This window comes from Triticum aestivum, chromosome 7B (assembly GCF_018294505.1).
Source record: "Triticum aestivum cultivar Chinese Spring chromosome 7B, IWGSC CS RefSeq v2.1, whole genome shotgun sequence".
NCBI classification, from domain to species: Eukaryota; Viridiplantae; Streptophyta; class Magnoliopsida; order Poales; family Poaceae; genus Triticum; species Triticum aestivum.
The window spans coordinates 615,317,489-615,337,737 of NC_057813.1; positions in this window are offsets into that span (position 1 = coordinate 615,317,489).

The following is a 20,249-nucleotide window of genomic DNA, read 5'->3' on the forward strand; positions in this document are numbered from 1 at the left end:
GAGAAGGCGAGGGGAGAAGGCGACGGCGGAGGCGGAAGAATCGACGGCGTTCGCGGCCGTCGGTGGTGCTCGCCGGAGCGCCTGCGGCTTGAAGGTAATGGTCGCTACAACTCTCGCAACCCCTTCCTGCATTTTCCCCCCTTCCCTCCCTGCTTGATTCCTCGGTCGAATTCGTAGAGATTCAGGCGATTCTGCGATGCGTCGGCGTTCCCGCAGGCACCGAAGTCGTCTGCTAGCTGTTTTTGGTTGCACTGGGCAGTTTCGTCGCCGCCGTGGCGGCGGCATCGTCGGTGTGGTTATGCTTGTTCGGAGGCACACACTAGTCTTGCCTATGGATTGGGCAGGTGTCTCCCGGGTTGTTTGATGCGCATTTGTTGGAATTTGTGTTTGCAGTCAGTTCAGGGGTGAACTTTGAGGGTGAATTTGAGGTCGCGGTAGTTGCCATTGAACCCTAGATCTAGTTAGTTGGGTTTTGAAACTATAGTATGAGGCGAACTTGGTGGTTCGATTAACTATCATGATTGTGTGGCAACTAACTCCCTGAACAAATGTGATAGTTGCCACAAACGTGTTTTCCTTTGCGCGGCAACAAATTACTGAAATGACTGTGATAGTTGCCACATATAAGCTTTTGCATGGGGCAACTTTTTTTATTGAATCACTGTGATAGTTGCCACATATAACTGAAATGACTGTGATAGTTGCCACATATAAGCTTTCGCATGGTGATAGTTGCCACTCACACGCTCTTCCATGAGCAACTGAATTTGCTGAATTACTGTGACAGTAGCCACTAACATGCTTTTTCATTGTGGCACCAAATTTTTCTGAATGATTTGTGGTAGTTACCACTTTGTGACAGTCGCCACAATCTGTAGTCAATGCAGTTTCAGTAGCCAACTGCAGTGGACGGCAACTAATGTGCACTTCAAGTGTGCCTGTTGCCACTCGGATAGTATATTCATGTGGCAAGCAGAATGTGAACACACTGTCTACTGCCATTCTGCAGATACGACAGTGTGGCAAATTGGCTACATAATGTGGCAACCAAATTTGCATATCAATTCTGCCGGATGTCATACATATGTTATTTTTCCTGCATTCACTAGTTGACATTTTCTGTAAGGTGGCAATTGCTTACCTCTTGCATTCACATTTCATCCATGGCAATTTGGTCCGTCCCTATCTCAGCAGAATGGCTCGTGGTGATCATCAAAACGATGATGATGATTTCATGGATCCACCACAGCGTAATCGGGCAGCTGGTCGGATAAAAGAGGGTGATGAGGTAAATGTTCACACATCCCCCCCTCAATCCTGCTTTATGTTACTGATTGACACCTCGAACTTGCAGTCGTCTGACACGGACTAAAATTTCATGACATTGGAAAACATGGCAACAACTGACCACTTACTGTCTGTTTTTTGCAGAAGAAGAAACGTATTCGCAACAGAGCCTCCCAAGAACGACTGACTGCGTTGACTGGCAAATTCACCGGTGATCAGAAGGGGGCTGCTGCTGAGATGGGTATGCAGTCTATGATGTCTGTCCGGTGCACGAACCTTGTCAACCCTGTATGCGACTGGCTTGCTGAGATCTACGAGCCCACCTCCAGGGAGTTCGTGATTCCGGGACGTGGAAGACTCCCGTTGAACGAGGATTCTGTGTTCTGCACTCTGGGCGTGCCTCGTGGACATATCAAAGTCCCGTACGAGGTCAACAATGAGATCGAGCAAGAGCTGTTCCCCCGTTTGTTTCCTGGGTCGGAATCCATGCCGAACACGTCTGCAGTGGCAGATTCGCTGCAGGCCATGACGATGCATGGAGATGTTTTCAAGATGAAGCTACTCATGTACCTCATCTCAGCTGTTTTCGCGCCGACCACATCCCTTCATCCAAGCAACAAATGCTTCCCCATCCTGGTGAATGATCCATCTTTACTTCTTTATTTTCCTTCAATTTTTCGGCTCCGATGTCATGTGTAAAGTTAGTGACTGCTAGTGTTTTCGATGTTTTTTCCATTCTTAGATTTCTGATGCGGCAACCTTTTCTGCCCTGAAATTTTGTGTGGTGCAGGAGGATCTGAAAAATATGAAGAACATGAATTGGTGCAAGTTTATTGCCGACTTCCTCCACGATGCATTCTCAAACAAGATGTATCAAAAGGGTTGTCGACTGCATTTAATGGTATTTTTTTACCAGTTCTTTCTGTGAACACTGTCTTATAACACACTTTTATTGATGCATGTCAACCTGATCATAACAAGATGGCAACTGCCATAATGACTACATGGCAACTGTTATAATGACAATATGGCAACTGCCATCATATCAGTATGGCAACTGTTACCAGACTATGATGGCAACTATCATCTTAGCAATATGGCAGTTGCCATCACACCATGATGGCAACTAGCACATACAGAAGGCAACTTCTTTTTTTATTCCATTCTTTTCCATGCACATCCACTTGATTATCAGGGGAACATACATTATCTTGTTTTTTTAACTACACAGTACACATGACGGCAACTGATATTTCTTTCTTTGTAAAATTGTCTTAAATCAGCTCATGTATGTCGACTGTCTTGATCTGTCCACTGTGGATTTCACTGGCGTAGGAGGCCCGCCGCCTATGCATAAGTTTGCTGTTTCTGCGTGGACTATCAACATTGTCAAGGTTGTGCTTGCTGCAGACAGGGCAACTGATACCAAATATGGAAAACTGCAGGTTAGTTTTGGTTTCTCTCTCCACATGTCATGCTTACAAATTTGACATGAGGGAACTGTCCGTGGTTCATACAGGATGACCACCTTTTTGTGTATCCATGGCTGTATGCGTATTGTATCCATGTTTCACCTCACAAGGGACTCTTTTCATTCGTGTTGAAACTTACCTTCTATCTCTTACATCCTTGCTATTTTTTTTGTTTTTTCTAGCTGATGGCCAAGCATGCTATAGACTACAACGTGTTTGGGGGGGGGGGCTCAAAACTTTGGAAAGTGGATGGACGTGCACTCAGCTCCGTCTTGCCCTACTGAGGTAATCAAAATATGTACATCTATGTTTTGCCGTGGATTATTTGTTTGATGCTGCGCAAGTGACTGCAATATGGGTGGTTGTTGATGTTTCTTGTTTCGTGCACAGGCAAGGGCACCTATTGAGCATCTAATTGGACAGTTTGCATCCGGAATGACCGGCTTGCTCAGGAAGTTGGTTGAGGGGTGGACGTCTCTCAGTGGCTCTGACAGTGATGCGGTTGTGAGGCAATTCACTTCATTTGTCCCAGAACGTACACGTCGGCCAACCGGTTGCCGTGGCCGGTATGACTACAACAGTTCCCAAGAGCCCGGTGACACATAAGATGATCTAGATGGAGACGCTGGCCTCAGCAAAGATGACGACGATGACATGGAGAACGTGCAACAGGACACCAATGATGATGAGCATGCTGGAGTTCGCGTAGGTGGTAAAAAGGACAAGGATGCAACAGATGTCCCCCCACCGGAGAAAGTCAAAGAACATACGGCTGCGAGAGGCGAGGGGGTGTTGCCATCAAGGAGGGGGAGGGCTCCAGGAGATGTTGGGCAGGGTTCTCGTGGCAAGAGATCTAGGACCGATCCCGTAGCTGCCAGGAGGAGGTTCAACTTTAATTTTAGTTTTTTGATGTGTCTATTTTCTTGGAACAATCTCATCCATTTCTTGCACTTGTTTTTTTTCAAGCGCGGTAATGAGTTTGTTATCTGACAGTGCCACCTTTTTTTACCTCCAACTCATACGTGCAGCGAGCCGACCGCTGGTGGACGAGCAGCTACAAAGAAACAGGCGCCAACGCCAAACCGTGTTTCTGCTCGCTTGAACAAAGGTGCCCCCATTGCTGGTGACACCCCTTCCACCAGGTCTTCTCCTCGTACGACGACGACCAACATCGGGGATCCTGTCGTGTTGCCAGACCTGAGGAAGCCAGTCAAGAAGTAGGTTTCTCCATGTGCTTTCATCGACATAGCACTATATTTTCTTGATTTTCCAATGCATCCGTTTAGCTTGTCACATGGCCTTCTGTCATCGTCCCCCACGCGGCAACTGCTGTTTTTTCCAAATGATTTCTTCCTTCATTTTAAAGTGAATGGCAACTCATATTGGTTTTTACATGGCAACTAGCATCTAAGCCAAATGGCAACTCTTACTGTACCTAATGGTAACTGCCATTTGTTTCCCGTTGGCTTGTGAGCTCATCCCACACCCAGGTTTGAAATTGCATTCATGGCAGATCAGACATTCTTATCATTCTTCAAGTTAGCTAACATCGCAACTCCTGCTGGATGGCAACTGCTAATTATGACACATGGCCACTCACGTCCCCCTTACATGGCAACTACCAGCTTTTCCACTTGTTTATCATTTTTTAAAGATTTCTACCATGCCAAACATATTTTTGTTCATTTTTCAATATCTTTTTCATGTGCTTTATTTTTTATTTTATTTTTGCAGGGTGAAGAAGACCACTATGCGCGGGGCCAAGCATACCAGTAAGGACCCGCTCGAACGCCTACATTCAAAGTTGTCAACAGGGGGCAACTCAGATGTACATGAGGCACCAGGCGACAATACTGCTGCTGCACCGTTGACCGCTCCCACCAACTCTGATGCAAGTGGCCGACCATCTCCGCCGGCTGCAGATGTGCAAGCTAGAACAACAAGCATCCGTACATCAAGGAGTGACGAGTCGGTATCTGCCAGGATAGCTGAAATATTGCCAACTCTACTGGCAATGAAGGATGCTGTTGTGAGCCATGCCACCCCATCAGCAAGCGTTGAAGTGGACGCTCCCGAGACGAACCTAAGCAAGGAAGATTCCCGCTCATCTGACACTGATTCCAAGCGCGTGCATGGTCGCACTCCTGTGTCCACGATAGAAGCGGCTGAGGCGGCAGTTCACAAGGATATGCCATCTACAGGTGAGAGTCCTGGGAGAACAGCTCCAGCTCCTGCCGGTGCAGATACTGCTAAGGCGAGTGTTCCGCGGTGCTGGTCTTCCACCTAGGCGCCGTAGCCCCCGCAAGCAACCAACAGACATACCCAACGCATCGGCTGCAGCTAAGCAGGAGAGACGAGCCTGGTTATGTTCCTGCGTCCACACTGTTCCCGCCACCTGCCAAAAGCAATGTGATGGAGAAACCGGAAGACCAGAGCACAACTGATGCAGGTGTCAAGCCGGGCACGAGTGACGCGGGTGAACGCCCAGAGCAGACTACGCCTTTACCTGCATTGGAAATACCCAGCATAAATCTGTGCACTTCCAGGCTCCCAGTCAATGTCGGTGTCCCCTACAACCCAAACAAGAAGATTGTCAAGAAATCTGTGGCTGATACCGCTGACAACATGCCCCGCCCTGCAAATAAGCCCGATCATTCTGTAGAGGCCGATTCAGATATGTTTGTCGATCTTTCACCCTTGGATTCTGCCCCGCAAATTGTTCGTGTTCTGGCCAGTAGGAATGAGAGGCACCCAATGGCCTTTACCCCACCGAGCTTCAACCTTCGCATCAGTCAAGATCAACCGGTGGTGCAAGATCCTATGCCAGTTGCCTTTGCTTTCCCAGGAGGCATGCCCGCAATGATGGCGCGGCCAATGGTCGAGGGCAGGAAGGCTGTCAAGTTCGCAGAGCCAATTGTGCAAGGTACACTTGTCATGTCCTTATGATTTTCTTGCATACATCTCTGTAGTTTGACTTTTGTCCCAATCATATTTTTTTTGGGTGGTTCTCACTTGTGATGTCAACTGACATGTGCTGACATGGCAACTGACATGTGCTGACATGGCAACTGGATTTGATGCACCAAGTGACATACATTTTCTTTGCTGCCGTGCTGCATTTAACATTTGGGTAACCACGTGGCAACTGAAGTTGATTCAACATGGCAACTGTAGTTGCTGTCACATGGCAAATACAGTGCATTACACATGGCAACTGGATTTGCCACACCATGCCAACTGCATTTTTTGTTTTCATGCTGCATTTTTCATACGACAATCACATGGAAAGTGCAGCTGACACAACATGGCAACTGTAGTTACTGTGATATGGCAACTATAACCCAACTAGATGGTAACTACAGTGCAACTACATGGCAACTGTAGTTGCTATGACATGGCCATTGTAGTTGGACCACGCATGGCAACTGCCCCACTTTTCCTACACACAATCTCACATCATGCACCCTACCTCCTCACAATCCATCTGTTTTTGATTTTCTAGGTATCCTAACACACTTTTTATTTTTTTTATCATTGCAGCCACCCCTGAGGAGATTTCGCCGTCACTTGACGAAGCTTACCGCATGATCGAGGAGGCAGCATTGCATAAGAGGTCCTCACGAGGGCAAGGGCAATCAAGTTCCAACGTGCGTGCAGATACGGTATCTGAGGATACCATTAGGAGTGCCACTCCTGGTTCTGTGAGGCAGCAGAGGGTAGTTCACCCACCTCCCGCGGAAGACTACGAGCCCGAATTCAAGGCCACTAAGGAACAGACCCAGCTGTACGATATCGTCAAGCGGTTTGGAAATGCGAGGGCCAGCAGCAAGCACATGAAGGAGCTGAAAGCGTAAATGACCACACCCCACAATCTCTCATTTTTGCTTTGCTCCTTTTTCACCATTCACCTTCTTCGTACTTCCTATACACGATCCGCTTACGTTTTAGTTCTTTCATATATTTTTTACTTAGCAGGCATGATCCTTCCATGTTATATCGTTTTCATACAGCTCATGTTTGGACAGAACCAAAGTCATTCAATGCGGAACGATGTACGTCGACCTGGGTGATTTTGCCGAGTCCGTGAGGCCAAACGGTAAAATGTCGACGAATGTAGTTGCATGCGGGATTGACTACATCAACAATCATATGGATGTGTGTGCCGACAAGATAATTATGCATTATAGTGTGACCTGCAAAATATGGGATGGTGACTTCCACCACAAGATCCTGAGGAAGAATTTTGCTCAACACGGTGATTTCAAGCTCACAATGAAGAAATATGTGAGTACTCCTCCCCTTTCTGCACTGTTTTGTCACATGGTGTGGGTTTTTGCCATCATCTGCACTTGTGTTTATGTGGCAGATGTTTTCATGTGGCAACAGCTGCCGTGCACACTGTCATTTTGATTTTTGCATCCCGTGCAAACTATGTGACAACTTGATAGTAAAATACACGGCTCATTTTGTTCATACATGGGTGGCAACTTTCTGTCAACTACCCCCATCCATAACCAAAACATTCTACGTGATTCTAAATTTTTTGTCCCTCTGTTGTTCTTTTATGTGAACTCTGCTTCTCATTTCTTCACTTTTAAATGCAGGTCATGTTCCCCATGTTCCAGGAGCTTGCACCACATGACCAGGAAGACAAGTGTGGTCACCACTATGCCATCTGTCTTGACTTGAAGAACCAACGTTTTGAGGTGCTTGATTCAATCCATTCGGAAGCTGATGCAGATCTTATTACGCATGCTGAATTCTTCATCAACAACCTCAAAGAGACATGAAACCTTCACTACGAACATTCAAAAGTCCAGATCAGGCATTTCCCGATTGAGTATGTGGCGACTGCGAAGCAAGGGAACACGTAATTTCTTAACCCCCTCCTTCATGTGCCATTTACATCAATCCAACCCCTCTTTTGTTGCCACATCTGAATTGAAGTCTATCTTTTGCTACGTATGCCCTTTTTGTGTGTTCACCTGACTCTTTTTCTCGTGCAGGACGGACTGTGGCTTTCACGCATTGGAATACTTTGCAAAGTGGGAAGGCAGAATTGTCCCCGCTATCACGGCTGCAACGGTCGTTGAGCTCCGGAAAATACACACATGGAACTAGTTGACGAATGAAGATTTCAACAAGCGGTCCGGAGCACGCGAGTTTGTGGAGGAAGTTGTCAAGAAAGTCATCAAGAGGTACAAGTGATCACGCGGCGATACACACCGGACGCACACCTTACATTCTGTTGCCGAGGAATGTAAGGTACTATCTCTTTTGTTCTCATCAAAAACTATGTTCGTGTGCTATGTTATGACTGCAACCCCGCGTAGGCTACTATGTAGTGGCGGTGTGTGAGCGACATTTGAATAGTTTCTGTAATATATGTGTGTGAACCTACTTAGGCGTGACAGCAGATATGTTTTTTATGTTTATCATTATTACTATGGTTTCGTTGTTTGCTTCACCCATTTGCTGTTTCGAATGCGTCATGATGTTTTAAAACATGGCAAATGTAGTTCATCAGACATGTTTAGCGAACGTCATTGTCGTTGTTCATTGGGACGTCTTGCTTCTTCTATTTCATCACTAACTTCACCGGCTAGCATGATAGGTTTGATCATGTAGCCACAACCTTTGCTGCGGTTTATGCATGTTACGCCTTTTCCAATTGTTTCCTATACATTGCACACAATGCTCTATGTGTCTCTAAACCGTGTTGTATTGTCATGGAAATATATGCCATGCAGAGTCGTTACAAGTACCATGGCATATTTTCAGTACAGCTAACATGGCAGATACAGTACAAACAACATTGCAGATCCAGCATAATTAACATGGCAGATACAGTACAACTAACATGGCAGATCCAGTACAACTGAAATGGCAGATGCAGTATAACTAGCATGGTATATTTGGTATAAAATAGCATGGCATATTTAGTACAAAATAGCATGGCATATTTAGTACAAAATAGCATGGCATATTTAGTATTAAAATAGCATGGCAGACTAACTACACATAACATGGCAGTTTAGCTACACATAACATGGAAGATTAAGTACCCATAACATGGCAACTGCATTTATCCACTCAATGAATTTTCCTTCCACTTCCGATACCCCTCAAGAGTCAATCTCGCAATCTCAAAAAAAAAATCTCATCATCTAGGGTACAAAAGAAAATGTCCACAAGGACCATGTCACGTCGCCCCAATTTTTGCTCATGGATTGCCCGCCCCTTTCTTTGTTTTCTTGTGTTTTGCTTGAATCTCCAATCCCAACTTGTACCTTGTCTCTCTTGGATGACCTTTTGTGATGGAACGGGGTGGGTTCCTGACCTGGGTCTGTGTGCTTGCTGTTCCAGATCCTATCTCCGAGTTTTCAAATGATGGCCCCGTGGACGAAGGCACACTTGATGTGCGGGGGGAACCGGTGTAAGGCTTCCTCAGCTTTCCTCTTTTTGATCTCATCAAGCTCTCTTTTGAGTGCCTTTCTGTGTTTTTCCGCGACTCTCGCTGTCTCATCACTCTTGCACGCTGCATCAATTAGCTCAGCATAGTTCTTTGTCAGCACAATGTGCCTCACGGCTTCCATGGTTGACTCAGGTCTCTCGTCATGCACAGCCAGAACTGCGTGTGTTGTCTGTGGCGCCAACGCGTCGTCAGCGTCCCAAGTCCATCGCCGCCTTATGAAATGGCGGGGCATCCGTGTCACAGCGTTCATGTCCATTACTTTTAGTATGTGACAGCACACAATGCCGTCTCGTTCGAACTTGCAGCATTGGCAGTAGTACTCGCCTTCGCATATCGAGGCTTTGACGAAGTAGTTCCTTCCTTTGTCCGGGTCTTCAGGTTCTGAATCTGACATGCCCAAAATAGAACACACCTTGAACGTATGTTCGTCCACCTGGAAAGCCGTGAACATGCTGGCACGCTTTATTTCTTCCTGGAATCTGCAAGTTTTGTGTGTTTTCTGTTAAACTATTGCGCTTTTTTCTTGTACCACCTTATGTTGTCATGTAAGTAGAAATACATTTTTGATTGAACATGGCAAACATAGTTCATTCAACATGGCAAATATAGTATGTTGAACATGGCAAATGCAGTACACTGGACATGGCAAATGCAGTACACTGGACATGGCAAATGCAGTACACTAGACATGGCAAATGCAGTACACTAGACATGCAAATGCAGCACACTAGACATGGCAAATGTAGTACATTTTCAACTGGCCAACGCCATTTCCCACACGAACATTCCCCAATAGAAGCACATTGCATATAACATGGCAACTGCCTTTTTAGTTAAACATGGCATCTACAGTTGGCTAAACATGGCAATTGCATTTTAACAAACATGGCAGATTCACTTTATTAAACATGGCAACTCCATTTCAGCATATGTGCCGTCAACATAACATTTTTCCAGTTAACATTGGCACTTTCATGCCAACATGCCCCAATGGAAGCACAGTGCACTAAACATGGCAACTTCACTTCATTCAACAAGGAAATTGCACCCGCGTAAGCATGGCAAAACAGAATTTTCATTGAACATGGCAACTGCAGCTGAGTAAGCATGGCAAAACAGTATTTCATTAAACATGGCAACTGCATATCATGGCAACTGCATTGCACCCTTTAAGGCACCTACTGCCTATGTGCTTTTTTCTGCAAATAAGACTGTAACGCAACTGACTTACTTGTTAAAGATCTTGTTCGTGTATATCTTGCTCATTTGCCTCTCCATCGGTAAATACGTTAGCAACTTTGGCTGCTTTAGTGCTGTGGTCGCTTCTTGCTGTAGCTCAGATCCCAGAATTTTTTGTTGCAAAGCTGTGTACTGCTTGGCAAATTGTAGCAATGAGTTGCCAGGGCTGACGTACCGCTTCAAAACAGCATTGAACCCCTCGTTGCGCTGCGTAGTCTGCAGAAATGGGAAGAAGCATTGCATGAAGTAGGCCGGCACCCAGTACATTTGCTTCTCCCACAGGTTAGCAAGTGTCTCGTTGTCTTGGACTTGATGTGTTTCAATCATGGCCATCCAGCTCCTTTCAAACTCCTCCACTGTCAAGCTGTGGTCCACACACAACTTGAATGCCTTGTGCAGCTTTGGACGGTCAGCAAAGAACGGTCCTAGCGTCTCCTCAGCCTTCTTTATAATGTGCCACCTGCAGTGCATGTGCACTGCCAACGGAAAGACCTCCTCTATGCCTGCACGCATGCTGAAATCTTGGTCTGTTATTATGTTCATCGGAGCAAGTCCATCCATGCACTCCAAGAAGGTCTTGAACAGCCAAACGTACCCATCCGTGTCTTTGTTCCGGACGAGCCCGCAGCCGAACTGCAACGACTGATTATGGTTATTTATTCCTATGAACGGAGCGCATGGCATCTTGTACATATTGGTTAGGTACGTCGCGTCAAATGAAATGCAATCTCGGAAATGTTTGTAGGCTCTCCTTGCAGCACCATCCACCCAATACATGTTCCTGACACGGTCCTCATCGTCCAACCTTATCCTGTAGAAGAAATCTGGATCTTCCTTCGCTTTCTCATCGAAGTAGGCAATTGTGGCCTCTTTGTTTGCCAACTTGCTCTCTCTACGGTACTTGGCATGTAGGTTTGTGACGTCAGCTGGTATGTACGGCATGCTACTCAGTTTCCCCTTTTTGCTGTGGATGAGAGATAGTATCTGTACCATTCTTGATGGACCGACGTTACAATCATGTAGCAGCTTTATGAATTGCCTTTCGACGGGGGTGAACCCTCTGTGGGCGGTCAGAAATTTTACCAGGTCGAACTTCTTTATGAGTTGGTGGTTGTGCTCGTCAAAATACTCATTGACCACCCACTATCCTCCATCTACGTTTAGCTTACACTGGACGGGACACTCTGTCTTGAGAATGACACCTCTCTTTCATTCCGGAACGACAAGCGCAACACCTTTCCCCTTCTTGTTCCTACGTGCCTTGTGGCACCTCATCTCACCTCTGCTGTACTTGTTAGTTTTCTTAATTTTTCTATGGTACTCGGTGTTGACCGCAAATCCATGAAACTTTGCATATGTTTGGTAGTATTCCTTTGCTTCTTCGAACGATTCAAATCTCTGCCCAATGTACGGTGGCTTAGGTACCATGATCTCTGATTGCCCTCCATCTTCATCCCCTTGTGCGTCGTCGTCAGTTTCATCATTCACTTCAGTATCGGCGGCAGTTCCATCTTCTTGAGTGTTGGCAGTGCTTGTGTTCAAAGGGATGCTTGTCGGCATTGCTGGAATGATTGACATTCCCGACTCTGACTCGAAATTGTTTGCGGCATGATTGTCTGCTGGCTGGTGGAACGCGTCTTCCGTGCGCTTAGAGCTCCCCGCAGTAGATGTTCCCGCGCCACTGTTCACTGTAGTTGTAGGCCCTGTAATAGAAAAAACAGGTACGAGATTGAGATTTTTGTTTGAATAACATGTGTATCGCAACGGATCACATCATCTTCGAGTGATTTGGCATGACATCATTTCAAACAGCAAGCCGTGAGGCTGCGCTTGGACATGTATGGCAGCTGTATCTGTCCAGTCATGGCAGCTACTGTTCAACAAACATGGCAACTACTGTTTTGCCTACCAATAACTACAAATAACAAATGTAGTGCTGTTTCTGTGGTTCAGTTTTTCTCCTTACCTTGTTGTGCTGCATTTGACCATCTTGTGTGGTCCATGACACCAAAATGACGTGCTCCACCTGCAGTTTGTGAAGCTTGCCACGAGACGTTTGCCGGGTTACCACCAGCGTAATAACCTGTAAGCATAGTAGTGGTTGGTCAATTCATGGCAAATGCAGTTTGTGCTAGCACGACATCTGCAGTTGCCCCTGATGTGGCAACTGCAGTTTTACTAGCATGGCAACTGTAGTTGCATCTGTATGGCAACTGTAGTTGTTCCTTCATGGCAGCTGCAGTTGCCATGGCATGGCAAATGTAGTTGTTCCTCCATGGCAACTACAGGTGTCTACGGATGGCAACTGCAGGTGTCCATGGATGGCAACTGCAGGTGTCTATGGATGTCAAGTGTAGTTTTTAAATCATGTCAATTGTAGATGTCTAGTCATGGCAATTGTAGATGTCAACTATGCTCCTTCTGCTAATTTGAGCATCCGCAACTTCACTTTTTTTGTGGACTCACCTGTGTATGACGTTGATGGCAGGTACATGGGTGCTGCCTGATGCCACGTGATGCATGAACGCTCTGCATTTTCACCCGTGAAAACTCGTGAGTCCTTTTGCCAGTTTTTTTGCATGTTCGTTTTTCACGTGCACAGCAGCATGTGCTCTTTTTTCGTTTTGCATTACCTCGATAAGCCGTACTAGCTAGTTGAAGTTGGCTGCCCACACATTTGTCAGTGTTAGCGCCTTGTGACTGAACTTGCAACGGGGGCCCCCTAAGAGTGTTTTGGTCATAAGAATCTGCGAAAAAATGAGAGTGTATGACATAAGTAGAATGTCATCTTCATCGTTGCGAAGATGGCAACTGTTCTCTTCTTTTGTTATCACGCATCATACCTACGCCTGCATACTGTTCTAGTAGTGGCAGCAACGGCCCTGCAGAGATGAGTTGATTGTACTCTGATGCATCCCAAGGGGGCGTTTCTGGCTTTTGAGAACCCCAAGCATCAGCTCCATCTTCGTGATTCATTCTTTTCGTGTCTCGCTTCTTTCCGATGTGCTCTGAATCACTGCATGAACAAGAAGGCATCAACAATCCACAAGAATTGCATTCTTCTGCTGCTTGCCCATAGAAGATGGGGATGGCAAGCAACAGGTCAAAATAGGTGGCAGCTACTGACAACGAAAGGTGGCAACTGCCGTTACACACAAGTGGCAATTAATTTTCCCCCACCCCTTCATTCTAAAAATTGTCCTTCCTGTCCTTTTTAGGGATTCCTACTCATCCATTTCATACGCAACTACGTGCGTCAATTATACTAGAAACTTAAGTTAAGCTCAACACGTAGATCACAAAACTACTGGATCTCAGAACTACTGGTGTTGCCACCCCCGTATAGCATGGATCCAGTACAAGATCGGGGAGATTTTTCAGCCTGAATGATGAGAAGGATGAGATAGGGAGATCTTCACCTGATTTTAGCTGATCGTCTCTGAAGGGCTGGTTGGAGTGGGGGCTGGGGGTGGGGAGGGTTGGGGTGTGGTTTGCGATGGGTTTGCCCTACGGATCTGCTCTGGTTGCCATGGCAACCAGAGAAGGCCGGCGACGGAGGTAGAGGTCGAGAGGTTGGGGACGATGGCGGCAGTCAAGAGAGGCGATCGAGCGGAGGACGGGAACGGCTGGGTCGTGCGGGCAGCGGGTCATGTGGCCCGGACGGGGCAGTGCGGGCGGGTTACCACGCACCGGACGTGCGGGCCGTGGTTTTGTGTGCGCGGACGTGGTCGTGCGGGCCGGTTCCCGTCCATGCCACACGAGGCATGCGGGCGGGTTCCCGTCCATGCCACACGTGTGGCAGTTATTCGGACCCTAGATTTATGATCAGTTTATCTATGAATATTATTTTAATCTTCTCTGAATTCTTGTATGCATGATTTGATATTTTTGTAATTCTCTTTGAACTATAGGTTTGGTTTGGCCAACTAGATTGGTTTTTCTTGCAATAAGAGAAGTGCTTAGCTTTGAGTTCAATCTTGCGGTGTCCTTTCCCAGTGACAGTAGGGGCAGCAAGACACGTATTATATTGTTGCCATCGAGAATAAAAAGATGGGGTTTACATCATATTTCTTGAGTTTATTCCTCTACATCATGTCATCTTAATTAATGCGTTACTCTATCCTTCAGGAACTTAATACTCTAGATGCAGGCAGGAGTCGGTTGATGTGTGGAGTAATAGTAGTAGATGCAGAATCGTTTCGGTTCACTTGACACAGACGTGATGTCTATATTTCATAATCATTGCCTTAGATATCGTCATAACTTTGAGTGCGATTCGGTGCCCAGGCTCATCTGCACCCGGTCAGAAAATAATTCAAAACAAATAGTAGAAAAATTCAAAAAATTCTAAATTTCTTTCCCATGGTAGACAATTTATTGCGTGAGGTTCGCTCCAAATATTAGATTATTTACACATCTGAGTAGCTCTCGGTAAAAAGACAAATCGGGTCAAAATAGTGCATGAACAGTAAACTATTTTACAGACTCCGAATTTGAATTTTTTGCCGAGACTTGGTCAATTGTCCAAATGATTTGAAAATTGGGGCGGACCTGACGCACCAAATTTTCTACCATGGGCAAAAAAATTGGAATTTTTTGAATTTTCCTATTATTTTTTTGATTATTTTATTCAGCAGGGTGCAGATGAGCCCGAGCTCAGAAAAGGATTTTCGCATAACTTTGCGCTTTTCAATCAATTGCTCGACAGTAATTTGTTCATCGACCGTATTATTTGCTATCTTGAGAGAAGCCTCTAGTGAAACCTATGGCCCCCGGGTCTATTTTTCATCATATAAGTTTCCGATCTACTATTTTGCAATCTTTTACTTTCCGATCTATAAACCAAAAATACCAAAAATATTTACTTTATCTTTTGCTTAGTTTCATCTATCTCTATCAGATCTCGCTTTTGCAAGTGACCGTGAAGGGATTGACAACCCCTTTACCGTGTTGGGTGCAAGTTGTTTGATCCTTTGTGCAGGTATTGGTGATTTGTGTGTTGTCTCCTACTGGATTAATACCTTGGTTCTCAAACTAAGGGAAATACTTATATCTACTTTGCTGTATCTCCCTTTCCTCTTCAAGGGAAAAACTAACACAAGCTCAAGAAGTACCAGCAAGCACCTGGCTGGCAAGGAACTCCAACATCTCCTTGGGTAAAGTAGTGATGGTGGCGTCAAGCTCCAGTTGGGTGTCAACCCGGCAATCCGACCCATGGGCGGCCGCGCCCATGGGCACCCGATCCTACTGGGTAGGGTATGGGTCTCCATCTTCACCCATGGGTATGCCCGATGGGTAACCCGACTAGTCGTGGGTAGGGTATGGGCACAAGTTAATGCCTGTGGGTCGCCCGATTAATTGACATGTGGGCCCTAAATGTTAGTCAAATCAATGATCCAGTCCACTCAACCACACCCGACCCAGCCCAATTCACATACCCACAGGCCATAGCACTGGTGTGATCAACCCACAACAAATTAATTAAACACTGGATATGAAGCCCATGTACCTCTAGCCTGTTGGGCTTCTAAAGCCATATAAGCCCATATAGCTTTTGTCATGCATGTCTGCCTTCTGGGCATGGCTAGAGGCAGCTTATTTAGTACCACCTCACCGAGGGAAGCACACTGCAGGTGGAGCTCTGCCTATAAAAGAACTTGATGTTGCTGTTATAAGCGTTCGTTTGGAAGTGCCTAGCAACCTCAGCAAGACGTAGGACACACTGGCCTAATAAAAATATTACTACGTGCATACCCGATGGGTAACCCATTGGGTTGGGTTACCCGATGGGTATGGGCGTGGGTCTGCTCCTATGCCCATGGGTAGGGTCATGAGCGAAGAGGCAGACCCATTTACTTATAGGGCATGGGTTTGGTAGAGGTCGACCCGAGCAAACCCGACCCGACTGCCAGGTTGAGCTGGGTGCAGTCCGTGCGGGCGGGGGTGGGCACAGACTGGACGGTGAGGAACGCAGCTACGGGGTCCCGAGCAGTCGACTGAGGCGGTGGAGTGGTCGTACGAAGTGGCAACGGTGGGGTGGCGTTGATGGCCGCCGGCTCGTGCGCGCGCTTGTCGTTGATGCGACCCCTTGAGCTGCCATTGTGGTGCCAATGGACCAACGTCCTGCTGTGCTGTCTTGAAGTTGTCTCGCGCGTCGCCGCCGCCTCGCCCCTGGGGTCACGGCCATGACCCAGGAGTGTATCCTTCCAGGAGCGCTGCCCGCCCCCTTGGATGTCGTTATTGTGGTCGTCCTCGCGACGGCTGCCGTTGGAGGGGAAGCCATGACAGCCAGAGGAGAGCTTCGCCCGCACACATCTGTGGGACTGCTCCTAGCCGTCCTCCATGTTCATGGTCCAGACGACCGACTCGATACGCGGCAGGGCCTTGCCCTCGTCGGTATCCGAGGACGGGAGGCCACAGGCCGGAGTGGGAGGATGGCAGTGAGCACGGCGTCCAGTCTTCCACCTGATCGACATGGATGAGGAGGTCGTAGCGCTTCACTCCTGGAGGAGGTGGCACCAGGCGGTCTGGCGCGAGTAGCCGAGCATCTCCTCCATGCGGCCAGCACCATGCTTCATCACCCAGAGCATGTGGGTCGTCGGGATGTGGGCGACGTCCACGCTCAGGCCCAGCAGGCGAACGTCTTCGCATGGCCGCGCTCGTGTGTTCGGCTGTCAAGGTGGTCGACGCGGCACAACTGCCGAGCGCCTCCTTCGTCGCCTCAAGTGACCAGAACTATATTGGGAGCAGCTCGATGATGATGCACATGTGTAGGGTGAAGTTGAGCAACGTGTCATGGTCATCCTCGTTCCAGGGGATGATGTCGAAGCGCACAACATCCACCATGATGAAGCCCCTCGCCACGGCATTGTCGCGGATCGTCGGTTTCTCGAAGTAGACGAAGAAGCACTCCGAGTGGTGCCCCATGACCCGCACCAGGTGAGGCAAGATGCGCACCTGCTCCTCCATGGCCCGCCCCGCCATGAGCGGGTTGGCTGTGCCCCTACCCCCTGCGCGGATAGGGTCACAGCATGCTAACATAGAACGAACACCTGATGGTCCATGGCCGGGGAGGAGATGACCACCTGGCTGCTGGTGCGTGGACGGCGCACGGGGTTGACGTGGGAGAAGCGTCCAGGCATAGCAGGAGTGGCGGCTGGCAGGGGAGGGGGAAGGGGGCAACACAGAGGGCGGAGTGGGCGAGGGGAAGCGGAGACGCTCCCGGACCAACGGTCGCGACCCTGATGTAGTCTTAGCGCTACTCTTGTGGCCACAGTTTTTAGGATTTTGCGGGCAGTCCCTACCAATGTGGCCCTGGAGCTTGCATTCTATGCAGCAGAGTGGATCTCTACAATCTTTGCGATGGTGCAACTTACTGAGACATCGGAAGCACATGCCTCTGAAGTGGCTTAAGAAGGCGTCACGGCCAGGGTTGGAGCTGGAGTGAAGAAGCCGGTGCGAGCCCTGCCGCCTGGGGCGCACGCGGATGCCTAATGTGGACGCATGTTCTTCCGTGAGGTGACCTCCGTCCAGCCACTGTCCATTCCCAAAGAGGAAATGGGGGAGGATGGGGGAGGGGCGACCACGATGGATTTCAGCATGGGCCTCCCAGAAGGGGGGGCGCTCCTGCAGATCCAGCGGTCCGAGCGCAGCAGGCTCGCGCGAACATTCACCCCGAAGCGGGATTCACGGCGGAGGGGGCGGATCTAGCATTGACGCGCTGTACGGAGGCAGCTGGGTTTCCGGGACCTATGACGGACCGCTGGATGTAGCTGGGGTCGGCACCGCGGCCGGCGTGATCCATGCCCCATTGTCGCAGGAGCTATGCCTAGAGCTGGAACAGAAGGAATTAGACCTATAGCGGCCGACAGGGGGCGGGGGCGGCGGGGAGGGTGGCCACCGCGGCCGGAGCGGCACACGACGCATGGGAGGGTAGGGGAGAGCTCTAGCCACATCGGTGTTCCTAGAAGGGAGAGGCTAATTCACGCTCGCGCGTTGGCGCGATCGGTTTCTGACCGGTCGTTCTCTTTGTGTTTCGCTGGATTAGGAAAGTGTTGCATGATTAAAGTGCTACGTGTCAGGTCAAGGAAACTACGCCTCCCACCCCACCCTTAAAATCAGGAGGGGGGATTATATGTTGATTATCAGGTGGGTCCAGCATGTTTAAAATGGAATGTAAAAATTTGGAAAGAAATAAAACACGATGTTGGAAACTGATCTGTTGAGCGGGGCGATCCGCGCGTTGCGACAATATATTTTCACATTGTGTCCAATGAACGTTGCATTGCATGGAACAGCTGGTAGCTCAGATGAAGGTCATCTCTAAGGGCTTGCTAATTTCTACCCTAGTGATCTTTGCAGTTACAGCCACTCTGAAGGTATGACCATCCCTGCAGTTCCTTTATCTGATGCGCTTGTAAAGTACTAGTAAGTACTATGAAACAGAGTGACATCTTGCAAGGCCCTCCAAAGTAAGCTTAGAAGGGAGATGATGAGCATGGAAAAACATGCTACCAACTGAGATATGTAGAATGTTAGTAAACCACCATCACTGAGGTGCCGACTTAGTTGCTACATCTCTCCCGATACCTATCACTCCCATCCAATGGCTAGGTTGCTGAGACATCGAGGGAAAGGCGAAAGAGAAAAACAACAAAACTATCATCATGGTTAATTCTTACAATGCTAGGAATTTGACATTGCAAAAAAGACATTGGGACATTATAGGAGGCAGTGTAAATATGTAGGTCGTGGTTGTACTTGATTTTTTTGGTATTGAAGGTGAGAGATTTGGTGACAGGGAGGGCATGGGTCACCTCCAATGTTAGGTGGAAGAGTTGTTCCAATTGGAGGTTCAGAATATGAGTAGTTTTAAACTATACAACTTTAGTTATCTTTAATAGGCTTGAATCCTTTTTTAAAAATTAATGAAAAATTTCAAAACACGTGAACAAAATTTTCAATTACATAAATATTTTTTAAAATATGTGAGTATTTTTTAATTATGTCAACATTTTTTCAATTTCATGATCCTTTTTTAAAATACGTGAACTCATTTTTAGAATACATGCTTGTAAATGTATGTGCATTTTTTATCTGTGAATACCTTTAATTCTTTATTATAAATTTATGAAATATAAATGTGTAATATATATGTTAGATTTCTGAATAATAACAATAATAATTTGTACCTAATTTTATAATTGGCCACACTAATTGCAACCCGTTCAGCTCCGACTATGCCTTGCTCACTACATCGCAATGTGTATGGGTTCATAGCAGGGAACAAGAAAATGAGAGCTACTATTCGGCGCCCTAGCCGTGGAATACCTCAACAGCGCACACCTGGCCGGCCCATTAGCGCTGCACCTTGCTCCCTGGCTCGCTCCCGACCGCCTCCCTTGCTACTGGTTCAAGGAAAAACCAGTGGGTAACCGTTTCAACGAAAATCAATCTGGTTTTTATTGGTTAATTTTTTTTGCACATTCAAAATATATTTAGGGAATTAAAAGAAATGTATGCATTTGAAAAAAAATCACATATTTGAAAGAAAACATAATTTTAGAACAATGTTCACAAATTTGATTTTTTTTACTTTCAAATTTTTTCATGAATTATGAAAAAAATAAACAATAAATAAATGAATAGAAAATAAAAAAAGGATAAAAAGGAACAAAAGCCGAGTAACAAACCTGGAAAAATACATAAAAGGAGGAAAAGGGTAAAACCAGAACGGAAGCTTCTGATAGCTTTCCATATCCAGGATAGTATGAGAA